Below are 21213 nucleotides of genomic sequence, written 5' to 3'. Positions count from 1 at the left end.
CTAGGGAAAACAATCTAATAGCCTAGGTTAGGATTGGTGTGGTAGGAATCCCAGTAACGCCCACCAATAACTTTACATTGAGACATAGTGGTTGTCCAAATAGGGAGCTTGAAATCGTCCACCATCCAATAGTCAAAATTGATGCTCAAGATGAAAACCCGTTAGAGGGGGTAAGGCTTAGGTTGAGGGTACTGACAGTTCTCCTTGAATCTCCCACTTCATGGTTAGGAATCTTGGTCTGAAGATGACACCTGGAACCTGGTATTTTTTCACACCCATTGTACGAAGGTAACCATAGTTTCCATTCCTAGGATTAAAACACCCTATAAGGGTGGTTGTGGGAAGAAACCATCCCTGTTACCCTACCTTTCACTTGATGCTCTGCTTGCGGACATTAAATCCTACAAGTAAGAAATTGTTTGGAAGGCCATTGAAACATAATACTAGGATTTATATGAGGTGTAGTTAATCTTTAGGCTAGGAGTCATTTTTCATTTTATAAGATAATTTTTCTTGAAATAGAGTAACAATACATTGTAGTTAGCTTACACTTTGCACCACTACATGTAGTGTTTTCTTGCTCTTTTTTGTTCTTTTTCTTCATCCTTTTCCTTTAGCCTTTAGCTTTCTCTTTATCTTGACATCATTAACCCGCCTAGGCATTTTTCACAGAGACTTTGTAGTCTTCATCCTCATTTTCCGTTAGGACATCCCTTAACACCTGTTAGACGAGTCAGGGTCTCTCTCCTTAGTCCACATTCAAACTCTAGTTTTTTTTTATACATCCAATTCTTCCTATGATTTCCAGGCCTCTCAACCTTGAGCAACTACCATGTTTGGCATCAACGCTAGTGATAATTCCAGCCCCAACACAGGCACCGACAATGGAGGAAATGCTAGTGGTAATGATGGTAATACTCAGTGTCCCCCTCTTGGAGGTAACATTGGAACCTCACAAGGAATAAATTTTAATCCACCATTGCTTCCCTATATGGAAAGTTTAAGTCTTATTTATTTGAACAAGCTCGTTAATTATCGTCTTCACCATGATCCTAATTGGCCACCTATGCTTACCAAGATCCCATCCAATATTCCCAAGTTAGAATGGAACTATGCAAAGGAACCCAATAGCCACGTTATATATTTTCACATGTCACTGATACATATTGAGCCAATTTTCGATGACTATTTGTCTCTCTTGCGATGATCATTCATAGTTATAATGACAAAAATGAGATTTAGCTAAACATCGAACATTTTACAGTCATGTTTTTTACGTCTCCTTGATTGTTGTAAGTTTAGCATAAATCGTTGTTGCAATTTGTGGGGTCATCATTTTGATGACAATCATCATCACATCTTATTTGAAGATAGCTTGTTTGTGTCATCGAAAGTATCATCAAAATTGTGATGGTGGTGCGTGGAAATTGTGATGTTTAGGTGTGGAAATTTCGATGTTTAGGTGTTGAAATTGCGAGATTTATGTGTGGAAGATGTGATGGTAAGGCGTGGAAATTTAAACGTTTAGGTGTGGAAATTACAAAATTTAGGTGTCCAAAGTATGATGTGCAGGAATCGAAAGTGCAACGTACAGGTGTTGAAATTGTGACAAAGTTGGCAATTAAAAAATAAAAAAATTCACTGGTTTGAAAATATGTGTATATTCTAAGCAATAAAAAATGAATTAGAAAGTTGAGGGAAAAATCTACCTTTTAAGTGACCTTTTTGTTGGAGCTCCCTATTTTTCAGGGAATCGACAAAAAAATATTTGACTTGCAATCTTTTGCAAACTGCAAAAATTTAGCATCTCTTTGTGCTCATGACTCATTTTCATTTTTTCAATACTATACATTATTATGCTAGATATCAGTTTACTAGTGATGAATGACCCATCTCAACCACTAAACCAACAATTATTTCAACCTCAATTGGTTAACCCTAGGCATATTCTTTTCCTTGAGACAAAGGAGCTTCATTCCAGTGTGGATGAGATATATAAAAATACAATGTGATTTTTTTTTAATAAATAACAATAGAAACCAACATAGATCCTTCTTAACTTTGGATTTTTAATGTTTCCATTGACACTGACACAAAATGTGAAGTTGAAAAATGTTGATACATGTACACTAACACAAAATGTGAAAGTTGAAAAATGTTGATACATGTCCATAGACACAAAATGTGAAAGTTGAAAAATCTTGATAGAGGTAGTCCTTTAACAGTGAGAACAACCTTATTACATGATGTAGTTGGTGTACAATAATAGGCAATGTCAAAACCCAAAAATAGGAAACATAAAATCATATGGTATTATAATTACTAGAAATTCAAAAAGGAAATAGAATTTCAAAGTTGGTGAAAACTAAAACATCCCAAAACAGATGGATTCCCTCATAGAGAAGAAAACATTTGCATTCCATTCAAACCTCCATGCTTGATTTCCTTAACATATAAAAACTAGGTTAAGAAACAAGTACATATAATTAAACTTCTATCTTGAATGTTCATGGTCAATGATGACCATAGAATATTCCTCCAAAACTCTTCTAAATTGTTGATTAACAAAACTAACTAAAGAGATGACTTAATCCTGCTAAAGTGGAGAGTAATTGGACATGGTAACTATGTTTTCCATTGTAATAATCTATAATCTTGTAGACAAGGATATGGTACAACAATAGAACATACAACATTATAACAATATTGCAACCCATTAAGTGCATATCCACATAATCATGACTAATTAGGGAAATTTTGACAACAGATAGGAAAAAACATTTCATACTAGATTAATACATCCTTGTTGCAATTAGTACATGAATATTTCTCAGGATTCCCTAATTTTACAAGGAGGATGGTAAAAATATCCAGCTTGGAAGCATTTGAGAGTCTATAATGAACCTTACAGAATCTCTTTGAACCTTTGTTCGGGTGGGCACGTAATAACATTTCCTCTTCAAAAGCCTTCAACAAGCACAAAGGAACATGATACTCTCTAAGACAATACTTGCATGTACCATCTAAGGCCTCCTCAAACTTTGTTGCTTGTTTAACAATGCAATTTGGGATGGATTTCTGTTTCCCAAAGTCTATCAAATACTTTATAAGACCATTTTATGAATTCTTGGCACAAATAACAATCCTTGAAGACAACAGAGTCTTTGTCTCCTACCATTTTAAGTTGACAAAAATCTTTTGAATTTAAAAGCTCATCCCATCTAATGCAATTATCAAGGTTCCTTATTTGTAAAGCATTTGAAAAATATAAGATAGTTAGAAGGTCAATTGCTTAGAACTTGACAAAAATAATGAAATTGCAAAATGTTGTAGACCTGTACAACTAGTTGTAATACACACCTTGCCATTTCAACAAAAAATCACCATGCATACTGTCTACTTATTAGGGGGATTTCTAAGCCTTGATTGCAATAAATACCAGGTATTCTTGTAAATCCACTTGCAAATTTATACTATGTACGAGACTTAGAAACCTGAGATAAAGAAAACCAAAATAAATGAAAAGATAAAGACACGAAGGAACTCAAAAAGAATTTAAAAAACCTTGATGTCCATCTCGCTGAAATGTACTACAAGGTAAGACCTTCCAGTAAAGTGATTGGTCTGAAATTCCACCCCACCCCCAATTAACTCCAAATATTTTAGAATCCACCGACGCAAATATTATTTTCACAGCAACAGGATTCCTTTGACCACGTTGAAAAAGACCTCCATATTTTTGGGTTATGTCAACGACACTTGTAGCAATTTGATTGCCAACGACCATAGTAGAGAAATCATCAACATGTTTGGTCCAAGCTATTGCAAGAGAAATAGGTCTGATATTCATTTACATCTGCCAAATAAAAAGGGTAAAAATATTAACTAATCACAATCACCATACAATCTCATGAATAAGAAATAATTCATATATTACAATTGCCATATAGTTCACATGATTAAGAAAATAATGTAACCAAAGAAGATTAAGGAAAAGAATTGGGTGTTTGATTATAGGAATTTCAGAATGCAATTCTCAAACAATCTACACTACAAAAAAAATAATCTCATAAATTCTTACTTTCAGAAGATAATATTTGACTTCAGAAATAGTTGAAGCTTGTTCAATGGACTTGCGCCAATGTTTTTTGTATGATGGATTCTCCCATGGACCCTCCAAAAGGCCATGTAATTGGTCCTCCATATACAGTATATAGGCTATAATGGCTGGAAAATGACCATCACCATTCTTTGTTGGATGAAGGCCACCTTCCATCTGTGCAACTCTTGTCATAATATTTCCAGTAGCTATATTCAACAAACAATGGCTGCGACTACCTGGAGATGACTTACACACAAAGCACCATCCACATCCTTCCTTTGGCACTTCCATAACTTTCTTGCTAAAACATGGCCAACACAATTGCACAGCTTCCCTGGAAAATATTTTTACTTGTTCTAGAAGTGTTGTTGATGGAGGTTTCTTTGAATATACTCATACATTCATTCGTTGATATTGAGCACCTTTGACTGCTAAACGTGTATCTACTGGTGCAACCATATCACCTAAAACATATTGATTAATATATGAATTTGGATGAAAGGTCACTTCCTTATTTGAAGGATTTCTTTCAAGATGTTTTTGGCCCACTACATAGTTGGTGCCCATATAAAACTACTTTACTTATTCCACCTGGACTGTTGTGCTGCCAACATCTATTTCAGTAAGTAGTTCTTCCTGTAATGCACTATTTTTAGTAAATCCAGAACAACAGTGAGCACCTAAATCAGTAAGATTCCTCTAAGAAACTTTCTAATGTTATTTCACATCATTCAACAACGTAATTTCTAAAGAACCTTCATAGCTTTTTAATTGAGTATTATCATATATTTGATCCATAACAAATACTTCATCATCTTCTTTTCATCCTGCTACATCATAATGATGGATACCCTTCAATTTTTTAGATGCAACTTTTTTGAGGTTTACATCGTCTTGGTAACATATAGATGTAAATATATAACCTTTCTTTCAATATTTTTGAACAAAATATTGTGAGATAAATATAGAAGATAATTTTGATGAGCATTTATCAGAAAAATTATCTACCTTTGTGCTCATTTTATGCTTTGGCTCATCCAAAATATTGTGAGACAAATATAGAAGATAATTCTGATGAGCATTTATCAGAAAAATTATCTACCTTTGTGCTTATTTTATGCTTTGGCTTATCCCTATATCCAATTGGGATATTTTGGGAGTCTACAAAAGAATTAGGTATATTATTATATAGAGGATTTGATGAGTCTAATATTTTCAAAACCTTCATTGTATCATTTTGGGGTAAATACTTGTGAGTTGTAGCTCAATAAAAGGAATAATCTGACCTGTGATAGTATAGTTTAAAAACAATCTTTGAATTAAATACATCCAACATAAAGTGATCTCAAAATCATTGTAATTTTGAGTCTACTCTCTTATGCATCATTAACCAAAACTTAAAAGAAAATAATGGTACAAATATCCTTTCCTTAAAAAGTGACAAGCCTATAACTAAATCCAAACATCATGTTCCCATAAGGCATCCTGCAGTAAAAGATCCATCCTTAGAACTATGCTAAATGAAAATATAAATCTCTATTAGACCAAGTGAAAGTGCATTCAATGGAATGAATGAAACTATCTAGCCTAGCAAGATATAAATTATTGGCTCCATTGAAAGATTCCATTTAGAACTAGAAGATTGGTACAAGTGTGAATATTGAAATGTCTTGAAAGTCCTGATAAAGGGAAAGATAAATAATTGGCACTTGCAAACAATGTAAATGGGAGGGAAAAATTTCAATTTTATAAAATTCAAGAAGTTTTTAAATGCAAGAAATGACAAAGATTCCATCAAATGACAAGGACCTTGAAACACATCAAAATCAACAGATATTCCCAAACACAGTATAAAAAAAAGCTTCAAATTGGTAAAAGGACCATGTAGATGTGAGCAATGCCTTTTTATGCAATTATTTTCTTCCATAAAAGCAGTGTAATAATATTCGACATTATAATCATAAAGAAGGTCGCTTAAAAAGTTCATAAAAAAATTAATACAAGGACAGTAACTCAAGCCATCAGAAGTTTAATTGACTTTAACAAGTACCCACAGTCATAGTAGTATACATGCCCATATGGATCGTAACCCAATATCTCAGCTCCTTGCAAACCACTCAATGCCTCAAGTCCTTTGCTTCTTTATTTTACCAAACGATCAGGACAATACTAATCCCCTTAGGTAAAATGGAATTTGAAATACTAGCACATTTAGAATGATATGCAATGGGAAACCCGTCACAACAAATTAAAGTACCATCCATCCCATAAAGGCAACACTCATCACTATTCAAATTTTCTACAGATCTTCTTTTTTCATCTTTAGTGGCCTAGTTATAGCATAATTTGCATTATAATGTTGTCTTATCTCCCACATAATTTAAATTCTCAACAAGCATTTGATTTGAAATGGAGCTTCCATGGTCATTTGTTTTAGTGTAGTCTAATTCCTCATTTTCTTTCCATAAATGTCTACATACCCTCCCAGGCCTCAATTTTTTAACTGACCACACGCTAGGGGACAAGTTAACATATATATGAGTATTTGCATCTGGCTCATCATTTAGCCACATGCTAATTTATGCCCTTATTTCTTCGGCTTCCATGGAAACATCACAAATAAATTGTAAAATAATGAGTTTTATAAGAACTGATGTCCTGTAATACTCACCATCCAAAAGCCTCAGATGACTAACCTTTTGGCCATATATTTTACTAAAACCTTGCGCTATTAGGTATTCTACCAAATAAACTAGCCAGGTTATCATGTCTAAAAAATTATAGTCCTGGTGCCTACACAATGAAAATGAAAATTGATTAAACATTGAAAGTTCAACAAGCTTATAATAATGAATATTGAAACAAAGCAATAAAAATTACCTCTAAAGATCAAACAATGTAGATATAAGAATAGTAAAAATAGTTTGCTAAATGTCTATTACATATTCATGTATATAGTGGGTATTTAGAACAATAATAATGACAATGGACTAATCAAACAACCATGGTTGAAAACACTACAAATTTTAAGGTGACTATGGAGAAAACTAGTAAGACTTCTTATACTGTAGAGTTATAGACAAATGGATGGAATTTAAAAAAGTAATAACTTCTTTCATTCTAGTAATTAAGGATCACATGCAATAAATAAGTGCAAACAACCATTAAAGTTGTCAATCTATGAGAATAATAGTCCCTGAACACACATGCATTTGCAAGATTTTTGTTTCTATAGTTTCCTCCTATAGGAACTCAAGTTCCATATTGAATTATTTCTATTTGGAAGTACTGGTTTCTTCATTAAGACCATTAGAAACTTCTCAATCATATAACATCACGTGCTTAATATAGAGGGCTTAAAATCCCACATTATGACAATCCTGACAGATATAGTTCATGCACCATATTATTAATGTTCTAAATTTCTACCCAAAAATTACTATTATAGAGAATGTGAATAGTTATTCCTCAACGAAGAAACAAATGGTAGATCTAAATAAACTTATAGAAATAGAACAAGAGATCTTGCTAAAAGCAATGACTTTGTACCAATTTAAACTAGGGAAGTCATTGACAATAATCATACTAATAAACCTTGTAGATCTAGTATATCATAGGACCAATTTATCTTGCAAGCCCAATTGAGGTGGATTCGGAGAACTAGGTTAATGACAAACTTGTCTATGAAAACAACCATCAACGGAAACTAGGATGAGAGCCTAAAGTAATTGAACGTAGACTCCATTATAGAGATGGAATATGAGGAAGACCGAGATGAAGGCCAAAATAGGATATGATTCCAATTGATAAAAGCACATGAAATATTAACCGTACATCAAATTCATATTACAAAGTTGTAACAAAATTGGACAAAAGGTTGAGATTACCTAGAGAATATTAAAATAATATCCTAAAGACAGGATTAATCTCTGATTGCTAATATGACATTATGTGCATAAAGTTACCAATAAAAACCATCATGGCTAATATAGTGATGAATCATGTGTTGAGATTAAACCTATTTCACACCATTTAGTACTAAATGTTCATGTGTAATATACATTTCACATGTTGTATGAATAGCTAAGAACTTGTACACTCATCAAGACTAGCAATAATAGATGTCATATTATGTTCAGAGACAAAAGTTGGAGCCAATCAGAGGATCATCATATAGTCATTGGTCATATTAACATAAAAATAATACAAAATAATCACTGGTCATATGAACATAAAAATAATACAAAATAATCACTGGTCATATGAACATACAAATAATACATATACTAGGGAAAAGTAAAGTTACCAGCCCAACTCGAAGAATAGTAACTGATCAGGGTCGATGAGTAAGATTTGATTTGAACCAGTGAAAATTTGAGAGTTGACACAGAAAATTTAAAGAGAATCAAACAAAACAAAAAAAACTAAATGAAATTTCACAAATAAAACTCTTTTCACCTATATGAATATTTGCAATGTCCACATAATGCAATTTTTCTATAAAAACTTGTTCAAAGTACATTGATGATACTGTATACTCCAAAACTCCATGGATTTGGATAGTGACAAGTCTATTGGTTGTATGTTGAGAAATTTGGTCATAAAAATAAGAAAAATAAGTGTTTTTAAATTTTATTTTATTTATTTATTTTATTTTATTTTTTATTTTTATTTATTTATTTTATTTATTTTATTTTTATTTTTTTATTTTTATTTTTATTTTTATTTATTTTCATTTTCATTTTATTTTATTTTTTTTTTTTTTTTTTTTTTTTTTTTTTTTCTGTGACTTTATGGATCATACAACCAAGTCTTCATATTTTTCACTCTATTCACATTTCAACTATTATGTTGTTTATGTTGATCTTGATGGATGGTTCACTAACAAAATTATTGGTATTATGAATGGGAATTGTATGACTATTTGAAATGCTAAAAGGAATTGATTCTTCCTGTATTGTCTGTAGCTCACCTGTACCAAATGTCCTAGTCTAGCATTTTGGTTAACAACCGATATCCACAGGTAGTTGGTCTTGAGATTGATAACCCCCACCATGCATCTCTAGAGCTCCACATACAACTCCATGGCTTGAAATTCAATCACCCTTATACATAGATATACAACCTTGAGTTCAATCACATTGTGATGCCTATGCATCACTACATCTCCACATGCATCTCTGTGGGTTGAATTTTTTCCCATAATGTGGGTGAACACAAGTGCTTTTCTGAATGCCCTAGTCTGGCATTTTGGTGAAGGGTTCATATCCTTAGGTTCAAACTTTGTTTTGAGTTCTTAAATAATTTAATAATTCATAGAAATGCTAATGGGACCTTGGTTCATTGTTGGGATGGACGAAGTATTAATCCATTATCGCATTGATTTGTCCCACCCAAAGGACATGAAAAAATATAATAAAGGTGGGTGCATATTTTGGGCGAATTTGGTAGACAAAAAAAGAACCTCCACTTTGTTTCTAGAAACAACTTCCAAAAATAAAAATAAAAAAGTTGGGAAAAAAATAATAATTATACCTCAAACATCTAGTCGTGATAGTAGCAACAAACCCCTCTTTTTGGGAAACAGAATAAAGTTTTCTCATTTTGTATATTATTATTACATAAAATATCAACACAATTATTGATTATTATATTCATTTAATAAATCAAAGATGATATAAATGAAGTTTCAACACATCAATCCATACCAATACTATGTAGGATTAAATAACATTCAGTCTCATCATAGTAGCAACAAAATGTTATGGAGCATATTTTTGAATACATATAAATAGAAATGTTATTGAAAATTTTCTGGTTTGAATGGTTAGGAGGGAAAATCAATCTAACTCGTTGCCTTGAATTGTCCTTTTTTCACCAGACCAACTAGTTATGTACGATGTCATATGACAATACATGGAATTAAAATTTCAATGGAAAAAAAAGGATATTTCTTTTTTGTAGTGTGGCTTACCTCTAACTCAACTATATCTATTTAAAGAGATCCTCTCCCTGTATTTCACTCACAATACATCTTCCCTGGAAAATATTTTTAGTTGTCCTTGTAGTGCTACTGATGGAGGTTTCTTTGAAGATACTCATGCATTTACTCATCGATATTGAGCACCTTTGACTACTAGCTTTGCAGCTACTGATGCAACCATATCACCTAAAACATATTTATTAATAAATGAATTTAGATGAAAGGTCACTTCCTTATTTGAACGATTGCTTTTAAAATATTTTTGGCCCACTACATAGTTGGTGCCCATATCAATCTAATTTACTTGTTCCACTTGGACAACTGTGCTGCCAACATTTGTTTTAGTAAGTAGTTCTTCTTGTAATGCACCTCTTTTAGTAAATCTAGGATAAGAATGAGAACCTAAATAAGTAAAATTTTGCTTTGAACTTTTCTAATGTTCTATTACATCATTCAATGACATAATTTCTAAAGAACCTTCATAACTTTCTAATTGAGTATTATCATATATCTAATCCATAAAAAATACTTCATCATATTCTTTTCATCCTGCTACATCACAATGATGGATACCATCCAATTTTTCATATGCAACTTTTTTGAGGTTTACATCCTCTTTGACACCTAGAGATGTAAATATATAACCTTTCTTTCAATCCTATTGAAAAAATATTGTGAGACAAATATAATAGAGAATTATGATGAGAATTTATTAGAAAAATTATCTGCATATGTGCTCATTTTATGATTTGGCTCATCCCTATATCTGATCGGGATATTCTAGGAGACTATAAAAACATTCCATATATTATTATATAGAGGATCTGATATGTCTATTTTATTTCAAAACCTTAATTGTATCATTTTTGGGCTAATACTTGTGAGCTGTAGCTAAATAAAAAGAAGAACCTAACATGTGACAATATAGGTGAAAAACAACCTTTGAATTAAATACATCCAACATAAATTGGTCTTAAAATCATTGTAATTTTGAGTATACTCTCTTATGCATAATTAACCAAAACTTAAAAGAAAATAATGTTATAAAGATCCTTTCCTTAAAAAGTGACAAGCTTATAAATAACTCCGAACAACATGTTCCCATAAGGCACCGTGAAGTAAAACATCCATCCTTAGAACTATGCTAAATGAAAATATAAGTCTCTATCAGACCAAGTGAAAGTGAATTCAGTGGAAAGAATGAAACTATCAAGATTGAAAATCTATAAATTATTGGCTCCATTGAAAGATTCCATTTAGAATTAGAAGATTGGTACAAGTGTGAATATTGAAATGTCTTGAAAGTACTGATAAATGGAAAGATAAATAACCGGCACATGCAAACAATCTAAATGGGAGGGGAAAAACTACAATTTTATAAAATCCAAAAGGTTTTTAAATGCAATAAATGACAAAGATTCCATCAAATAATAAGGACCTTGAAACACATCAAAATCAACAAATATTCCCAAACATAGTATAAACAAAAAGGCCTCAAATTGGTAAAAGGACCATGTAGTTGTGAACAACGCCTTTTTCTGCAATTATTTTCTTCCATAAAAGTAGTCTAATACTATTCCACATTATAATCATAAAGAACCTCATTAAAAAATGTATACAAAAAATTAATGCAAGACCAATAACTCAATCCATCAGAAGTTTAACTTATTGATGAGCACTAGAATTGTAGCAAGGACGCTGCAACTCCTGGGCTACCAAATTTACTTCATCAACCTGGGGTGTCTAGTCAATTTAACGTCTTAAATTTCTCTACATAAATTATCAATCTGGGTATTGTAAACTAATGAAGTGTGGTGCACCATATGTGCTTAGTTAACCTTTTTCTTACTTCGTTGTTTTATAGTTTATGTTGTTTTTGGGGTTTTGTTCTTGTTGGTTTCCTAAAGTGTTTAATGCAAATGGAAATCCTATTATAAGGTCTTAAGAATACTTTTAAAGGTCAAGTATGGATGTAGATTTCAAGACAAGGTTTATGTTCCTTATGGTAACTTCCAAAACTTAGCACTTCAAAAGATCTCAAAACATGTTATTAATATTTGAACAGGAATGTAAATATGCAGCTACTTAAATCAAACAAAATATGAAATACTGATCATGAAATCACTGTCTCTGCTGCCCATCTAATTACATAAATAAAATCTAAACTATTGCACTGAAACAAACCAAAAATTGCAGACTAACGAAAGCAAGATCAATTTACTTCACTTATAATCCGATAGCTCGTCAAGTAGCTTTTCCAGGTTAAGCCATGGCTCTGGAGATAATGTTAATAACATGAAGAATTGATATCTAAATTACCTACTTTCAAATGAAAATAAAATCAGGTCACTTCACTTATAATCCGATAGCTCGCCAAGTAGCTTTTTAGGGTTAAGCCATGGCTCTGGAGATAACGTCAATAACATGAAGAACCTGATATCTAAATTATCTACTTGCAAATGAAAGTAAAATCAAGTCACTTCACATATAATCCGATAGCTCGCCAAGTAGATTTTCGGGGTTAATCCATGGCTCTAGAGATAATGTCAATAACATGAAGAACCTGATATCTAATTGCAGAGATGAAAGTAAAATCAAATCACTTCACTCATAATCCAATAGCTCGCCAAGTAGCTTTTCGGGGTTAAGCCATGGCTCTGGAGATAACGTCAAATGACATGAAGAATTTGATATCTAAACTAACTAACAATAGCAAATAAATAAGACTGAAATTGAAAAGCTTAAGAAAAAGTTCAACAGAGAGGCAAATCTCATGTCAATATTTGATACAAAAACATGTAAAGAAAAACTAATCTACAATCAACCGGTTGAACACACTTGCATGAACTAAAATTGCATCAATGGAAACTCTAATCTATCAAACTTGAAAGCAATCAAATGACATAATGAAATCAAAGCAAAATTACAAAATAAAATCTACTCTACCTTACATTCTAATGTGCTCCATGACATTTACTTCACGTCTCCTTCCATGTTGAGAACATCAAATCTTTATTCAAATTCTCAAAATTACAAAGTACAACAAATCTCTCCAAAGCTATCAAGGAAGAACTACAAACTCCAAGCTAAAGAACTAAAAAGCCAAGCTAAGCTAAGACTAACAAGCTAACAAATGAAGGAGAGAGATCTCCTATTTATACAAAAAGATGAGAAGCCATCTCATTAATGAGAGTCCATGAATCTTTCCCTCTACCTCTAGAGTCCTAATCAAAATAGGAACTGATAAGACACATGTCTTCTTAGAGTTTCAATACAATTAGGAAATGTGACACACATCCTCATGATCCCATGATTCTTTCCACTCAAATTCGAATTTGGCCTTAGAGTGCCACATAAGGGTCTTCTAGAAGCCTCCTTTTGACCTACACATGTCAACAATCTCAACCCACTTATTAGGTATAAGCATATGCACATTATTTTCTAATTTTTAACCACAAATTCACTTAAAAAGACTGAGAATCAATAAAGTTTGGAAAAACATAAATGTGGCCCAATGATAATGAAAGTGGGATGAATGTGGTGACATAGTAGTGAAATGGAGGTGATATAGTGGACATAATAGTGAAAGTGTAATGGAAATGAATGACATTTTCAAGACCCAACACGGGGTTCGTACAAAATTGGAGGTGACAATATTGTTTACACAAATAGATGTAATGGGTCCACTCTTTTTCACTGTTGAGCTAGGGTGATAGACCACTAGGGTTTCTCAAACCAGCCTTCTATTGATTAGAATAAGTCTGATTACAAATTGAAAGAGAAGAATTTTACCCTAATTGAGAGAATTGAAATGATACTTACTGCAGTAATGAAAGACTGGAAGAAATTCCTGCAAAACACATAACTCAACTAGTTATTTGTTAATATACCTTGATTTCAAAATAATTCTAATTTTAACGCATGTGAAGTCTTAACTAGCCTAAGCATGAAGTATGATCTAAACAATCACTTAACTGCTGTGTGCATGAATGAATGTAAAGACTTTTTCTTTTTATCTTTTTGTAAAAATGTAAATGCTAATCCTTCTTGTTTGCATGGTAGGTGAGATAGGTGTGGAGGGAGATGAGTGCAATGGTTCAGATAGCTTGGGAGGCAAGCAGGTGTATACTCCTAGCTTTAGTGATGATTTTTCACAATTCGGGCTCAAAACAGGGCACTACAAGTTTTCATACAAGATGTCCTAGTTCACCTACAGGATCCCCTGTTTTCCTATAGGAACAGGCCAAAAGCATGGGGAGTGGTTTGAAAGGTGGTATGGAGCTTGGAGAAGGTGATTAAGGAGGAAATATGGCAAGGGAGTGATAGGAACTCACTAAGAATTCAAACCAAATATTTACGACGGTTGGATTTTCTCAAGAAGCATGGCAAGTTTTCCTTGTAAAACGAGAATCCAAATTGAGAACTTAGTGGCTTTTGGTGATCATTGTTGGATATGGTTAGGCTGAGGCTGATGATACGAGGTCTTCCTGTAATGTAGAAACTCCTACAACATACACATCATTGTTGGAATTTATCCATAAATTCATCTCAAAACAAGAAGGGTTACTAAAATAGAAGAAAATAGAATTTCCATCATTTATTTTCCAAGTTTATGCATGGGAATGCTTGAAACCATTATGAAATAAACATGAAATCCAATACAAGACCTAAGATATCAGAAATTTCATTTGCAACCTATCTTCTAAAACTGAAAGATGTTGACCTAATTAGCAGAAAAACCCTAAATTTCATAAGAAACCAAAATTTTGCCTTTTTTGGGTTGAGTGGCAATTGTTCCTCAAGCCATTGTCCCAGGAAAGGAGTGTTACAGGGAAAAGTGTCTATATAGAACTGCTCTATCCCACTAAGGTGTGACAACTGCCTTAGAAACAAACAGAGAAAAACTACTTTTGTCTTTCCTTTATGAATTATAGATAGAGAGGAACAAAAGACCAACCTCTGTCTTGCGCTAATCCTTTGATTCGATCCCTCTCTTCTTTGATAGTCCTCAGCTACCTACTCCCTTGCACGCCCAGCTTCACAAAGTACCTTTAAGATCACAGAAGCATAGCACTATACAAAGACATGGATCTATATTCATAAACAATCTAGGATCAGATGTAAATTGACCATACGAATGTAACAAGCATCAATGATACAAAAGCATGGAGGAAAACTCAAATAGTTTTTATTGATAAACAAGAAAAGATCCAGGAGGAGTTACAACCAGTTGTTCCAACCCAGCATCAACCTCCCAGCAAAGAAGCACCTCTTCACCTCAAACAAAGCATAGATCACCCAACAATATGATGTTTGTCTCAAAAAACCAACAACAATTCCTTACAATATGCAAAATTCCAGCCTCTGGATCTCTGGGATGAGGGATCCATATATAGATATCTGTAAGGAGGATGAGTCAGCTTGTGATTTGATTAGTGTCTTCTCTCTGATAGTTCTTGCTTCCACTTGGAGACTGAGGGCCTCTTACTCATCCTTGGTCGAATTCAGTGAGGCAAGTGTCACAGGAGAAGATTCTGGAAGCTTCCATTGTCTCTCCACCTCGCGGAATGATACTGCCATTTGTCATTTCTCGCCCATCGCACCCCACAGAAGGGACTTTTGAAATGAAATGCACCCTCACAGTGTATTTAGGTGAAATGCAACGCACCTAGCCAGTGGAGCAGCTGAAATGATCCTGTTTTGACCAATTCTGAGTATTTTCTCATGGAGAACTTCTAGGAGAAGCTGTAATCTGTTGACCTTGTTCCTTTAGGAGTTAGAACAACACTTTTAGGGACTTAGGAGCCCTTGGTTTATGGACATTTCATGCTTGTGGTTGCAGGGCACAAAAATGTCTATAACAGTTGCCCCCTAAAGTATGAGGCCGTTAACCTTTTGGTGTCGGGTGAAATGCTTTATTATGAGGATCCAAAGTTCTTTCAGTGCTAGGAGGAGACCTGTAATAAGATACAATACAATACATTATCTTCATAGTATTTTCATGATCTAGCTGAGGCGGGCATTCCCATGCTCAACTTTATAAATTCATTTTCATGTACATAGGACAGACAACCGTCTGAGTGTAGACTGGTGATTTTGATAGAGCCATCATCCTTTTGGGTGGATGATTATCTGTGCAGCAATGATGTACATTTAATGCTTTTATTTCCATGAATATATATCGCAGCCCGGATGGATGAAACTAGATCCGGGGTCTTCAATCTCGTTCGATCTTCACTCGGAGTACAAGTCGATCCATGTGAGAAATGTTCTGAAGTCGAACATGGAAAGACATCGCTTGATTACCAGTCAATGATGTAAACTGTTAACAAGCGCGAGAGGAATCACCGATAATGATAATGACCCTCAAGGTATTGCAGTACAATTCACGTGGTGTGAATAAAGGAATTGGCATCGAACACCACGCAAAATCTTTCGGTCGAAGGCCATTGATGTAAACCTGTCGCCGAAAGTGAGAAACTTGCCATTGAGGCATGCAAGCTTCAAAGTACTGAATGGGGTGTTCCTAGATCAACTTCTTGGATAATGAGTTGATGTCGACAAGAAGTGATCCGTCACAGGAGGGCCTTAATGAATCCCACATCAATGACATGGAACGAAGCAAATGATTTTAATGGAGGCGAAAACGATCTGACGATATAAGGTTCAGGGTGGCGGTCATGAAAGAATGGAGTATAATGTATGGTAGTGGGTGAGACACAGGTGAATTCTCTGAATGACTTCTCTTGAACATATCGGCGACACTGATGTGATGGATTGGTAGCATTAACCCCAAATGTGGATGGTATGGTGTGACCATGGTGATGTGACCGGTGAATGAAACAACCCAACCCGACTCGGACACGGAGTGGAAGTGTCATGTTCAAGAGCGACTTGCTACCAATAAAGTTTCTTTGAGTTTTCTTCCCAATTTTCCCCAATCATTGCTGACCAGTACCTCTTTATTTTTGTCAAGCTTGAGGAGGATAACATATGCTTGTTCTATAATTTACCCTTCGGGCAAACCCATCACTATGTTTTAACGAGCCTAGCGGTAGTGAAACTCGTTCTCGTCTATAGACAAGTTTGTCGCTATTAATCTTTTTAACGAGTTTAACGACAAAGATAACTCGATCCTTTTCAATTTTAGAGAGTCTGAAAAGGAACATAAAGGTAACTCCAAAATTCCTTTTTCGTCATCTAATCCCTTAAGTCCGAAAAAGTATAAAACAATACAAAAGGGATGAATTTTTGATACTTTTAACGAGCCGAACAAAACAAGCGCTCGATCTTTTTGTGTAATAATCCCTCAGGTCCAAAAAGATTAAAATCTAGAGGAGGGATAGCACTTCTTGTCCCTTTAACGAGCTGGAAAGGCCAATGGCTCGGCAATCTTTTCATATTTTACGAGTCAGTTGAAAAGAGCTTAAAGGAGACTCGTCTTTTGAGGAACGAGTGATAACATGGGTAGCAGCTGATTCCAGGTAAGGTTTGGAATTTTCCAATCACGGCAGTGTCACAAGGATGGCTAGTGAAATCACTCTTCGCAACTGTTCCTCAAAATGGGTAAACAATCAAATGGAGGTGAATGATCGGCCAATGAAAAAGTGGAGGTGACGGTGCAAACACGACCAAGGCTTTAATGGCTGAAGTACTACATTCATGATGGTTATTTACCGGGGGATAGTTCATTTTTTAACGAGCTTAAACGCGGGTGGAAACATTTGCTCATGTCTTATGTTTATTTTTTAACGAGCTTGAACTATGTGCTAAAACTGCTCGATTAATCCAGTCGTATGATAAGAATGTCTCATATAAAAACGGCAACTTTTAGAGATTTGCCCCACATCCTTTCTTTATGCAAGTTAGGAGACGACTAGTCCTACGAGTTTAAAGGGTTAGAGGTCCTAAAAATTTAAAAAAATAAATAGTCGCTCTTCGCTTTCACTCCAAAAGGTTTGCATGCCCCCAGGTATAAAATAGAGTTTCAAGGTTACCCCTTCTTTAGTCCGTTAAAACATTTGTTTTACCGAGAGAGGCCTACCTCTTACAGGTTACCCAAAGATTGTTCTATTCACAGCGCAAACAAAACACTTCTTCGGCGATGTCTACCGAAATAAACAAAGGTGAGCGGATGGTATGGTGTGACCGTCCCTGACATAACTTTGACAAGAGGATCTTGTTCCAGTCCAACTCCCCCTTCCAATCACGGACGGGAGTACGGAGGTCATATTCTCTCGCGGAAACCTACCTTATACCTGAAGTTTTCCTGCCGAAGCAGACCAGGATGCATGCCCCCTGGGTTTCAGTCATGTCCCCTCGAATCACTCGCGCTCATCGGGTGGACGGACTGGAGATTGAGACATTTCTTGTGTGAAAAGACCATTTAGGGATGGTATATGACCATTTGTGATGCGTGATCCGGGAAATGAAAGCTGGTCTACGAGCTTGACCACTCTTCCTTCGTGCGAAAAACACATCACTCTAAAGAGTGATGAGACAATGGCTCTCATGCAATAAATATAGTCTCGTCCAAGGAGTAGATTGTAATCCAGGGGTCCTTGAACTACCATAACGTTCATGTGAACGGTTTTCCCTCTCAATGTTATGGGTACATTGGGAAGGATCCCTAACGGTCGACTGGTTCCTTTATCAAAGCCTGTCAGATTTCTCATCTCAGGCAAAAGCGATGGCGAACCAAGCACTTTCCAAGCAGTTGAGGAAAGGATACTCACAGAAGCCCCCTCATCTATGATGGTACCAGCCATAACCATTCTATATATTTGAACAATAATCCAGAATGGTATACTGGCCGGTAAACGGGGTCTGCCTAGTTAAATCCAGTCGAAGGAGACAACTAGGTTGCTTGGAGGTGGGACCGAATAGACCGCCGGGTACGACTCTGACGAACTTCCTTCCTGCGGTAAAGGAACGAGTAAATTGCCCCCATGTTCGTTGGAGTCTGTGCTTATGAAAAGAATTTGGACGGTGTTATCCTTGTTCTCTTCAATGAGTGTATCATCTGAAGACGGAACCTCTGAAGGCAAGACCGGGTCAACTGCCGCCTCGACCTTTTGAATTTCGTCTGGTATGGATTCAGATGGTTTATCTTCAATGATAGATGCTTCAGCCGACCACCTGAGTCGGCTAGCCGGATTTTCAATTGGTGACGGACTCGGAAAGAGTTTTTTATATCCAGGAGGAAGTCGTGACGGTGAAACCGGACGATCGTCCAAAACTCTTTTAGCCTCGTCTAAGAAGGGACAACAGTGGACGACATGATCACCTTCGCACAGTTTACAAGGAAATCTATATTTTCCTTTTTATCCTGGGGCTTCACTTTCACTAGTTGACGTGTGCTTTCAACATGATCATCAGAGGTTGACGACACCGGGTTGTGCAAACGGGGAGACCAGTCCCTTAAGATCCGTGGGATGCAAGGACAATCTCTGTGATAGTGGTCTCCCTTGCAAATGACACATGGCGATTTAGGCCTGGTCGGTGCAGTGTGTGGATTTTCGTTAGACGACACTCGTTTGCCCCCATTCGCTTTTGGCTCCTTCTTCTTCTTCTATTTCTTCTTCTTTTCCTTCTTCTCCTTAGGTACTTGACTTTTGGCTTTAGTAGCCCCATCAAGTGAAGAGGAAGGAGGAGAGGAAGAATTAGAGGAAGTAGAAGGTTGGTGGGTGACTCTGGATTCGTCTAATTGCTGATTCAATTGTTCAGGAATAGTGGTTTTCTGAACTACAGAGGTTGAGAAGAGCCATACAGGTAAACCAATTGTCATTCCTGGAAGCGACAATGTGGCCATATGGGGTGCACCAACATCTCCCCAAGAGGAGAAGGGACTAGGATTTCCTCCAAGGGGAATTCCTTGGTTGGTGGACTCCATTTTCTCAACCCAAGATCAACGTAGGAAAGGGGTAATGAATATTCTGTTTAAAATAAATTTTAGACGCTTTGACACAACTTGTTTTTTCAGTTTTTAAGAGTCGAGAAAAAACAAAAGATGACTCTAGTCTCCTTCGATTTTTAATGAGCCTGAAGTGACAAGTGCTCAGATGGACCTTTTCTGTTAAGGAGTCTGAAAAGGAACGAAAGGGACTGCTCTGGAAGTCTAGGTAGAGGGAGTACCAAACCAATCGAAAAACTGCAGAATACTTTTTACGGTACGGCAGTCAATCTTCCCGAATGCTGTGTTCAGTGCATTGCGATCGATAGGGCGGCAGACACGACTTCCTATGGATAAAGGATTAAGCCTATTGGGGTCTCCCAAAATATACTCGACGGTACGTGGGAGCACAAGTCCGTACTGGCACTTATCGTCTCAAAGTGGAGGAATCACCCAACCATCAGTGAGAACAACAGTTACCAGGCTTTACGACGCCGGAATACGTCTCTATCCTAGACCTCTAAATGTTGTGCGTTAAGTTCCAAAGCGTTGTTAGATTCATTGGATTTATTTTAAGTTGATCTTGTTTATGAATTTTGCCTTTCGGGTTCACCACGAGATGTAGATGTAATTCCTAAAAAGCAATCTAAAGATGATAAACAAACTTTTTATCTCTTTTATGCAATGAAAATCCTAGCTACTAGGGAAAAGAAAGACAAAATCTTTTCACAAAGAGAAAAGAGCACACTGTAAATGCACTTTCCTAAATCAAGCCAAACATACTGTCTATATGCAAATGCACATGCATGTATTTGTTTTCGACTTTCTTAGTATATGGATGCTAAAAAGAAAGTTGATGCACAAATCTGAACTCCTTTTCAAGCGACAAATATAAACAAGCTTCTTTTCGAAATCAAAAATAGAGATGATTACGACACCTTACGATTTTGAAATGAATACTTGTTTTTGACACTAGAAAATTATAAATTCATACCAAAAGCAATAGTAACGGGGTAATCGACCATCAACAGCAATCAAACTCTTTCCTACGATTGAAATCGACACTTGCGACAGATTCAAATCAAAGGACGACAGTACGATTATGCTACTTTTGCAAAGGAGAACTGTAAATGACTCAACAAACACACAAAAACATCTACAGTTATTTTGTACAAAGGAGGTGGAATAACAACAAGGAAAAGGGGTTTCAAACAGACATATACTGATCACAGGTAG

The sequence above is a fragment of the Pinus tabuliformis genome, chromosome 3_2, assembly GCF_031772625.1.
Source record: "Pinus tabuliformis cultivar Carrire ecotype Pingquan chromosome 3_2, CPIR1, whole genome shotgun sequence".
NCBI lineage: Eukaryota > Viridiplantae > Streptophyta > Pinopsida > Pinales > Pinaceae > Pinus > Pinus tabuliformis.
The sequence above is the reverse complement of the archived record's forward strand: the minus strand, read 5'-3'. Positions refer to the sequence as shown.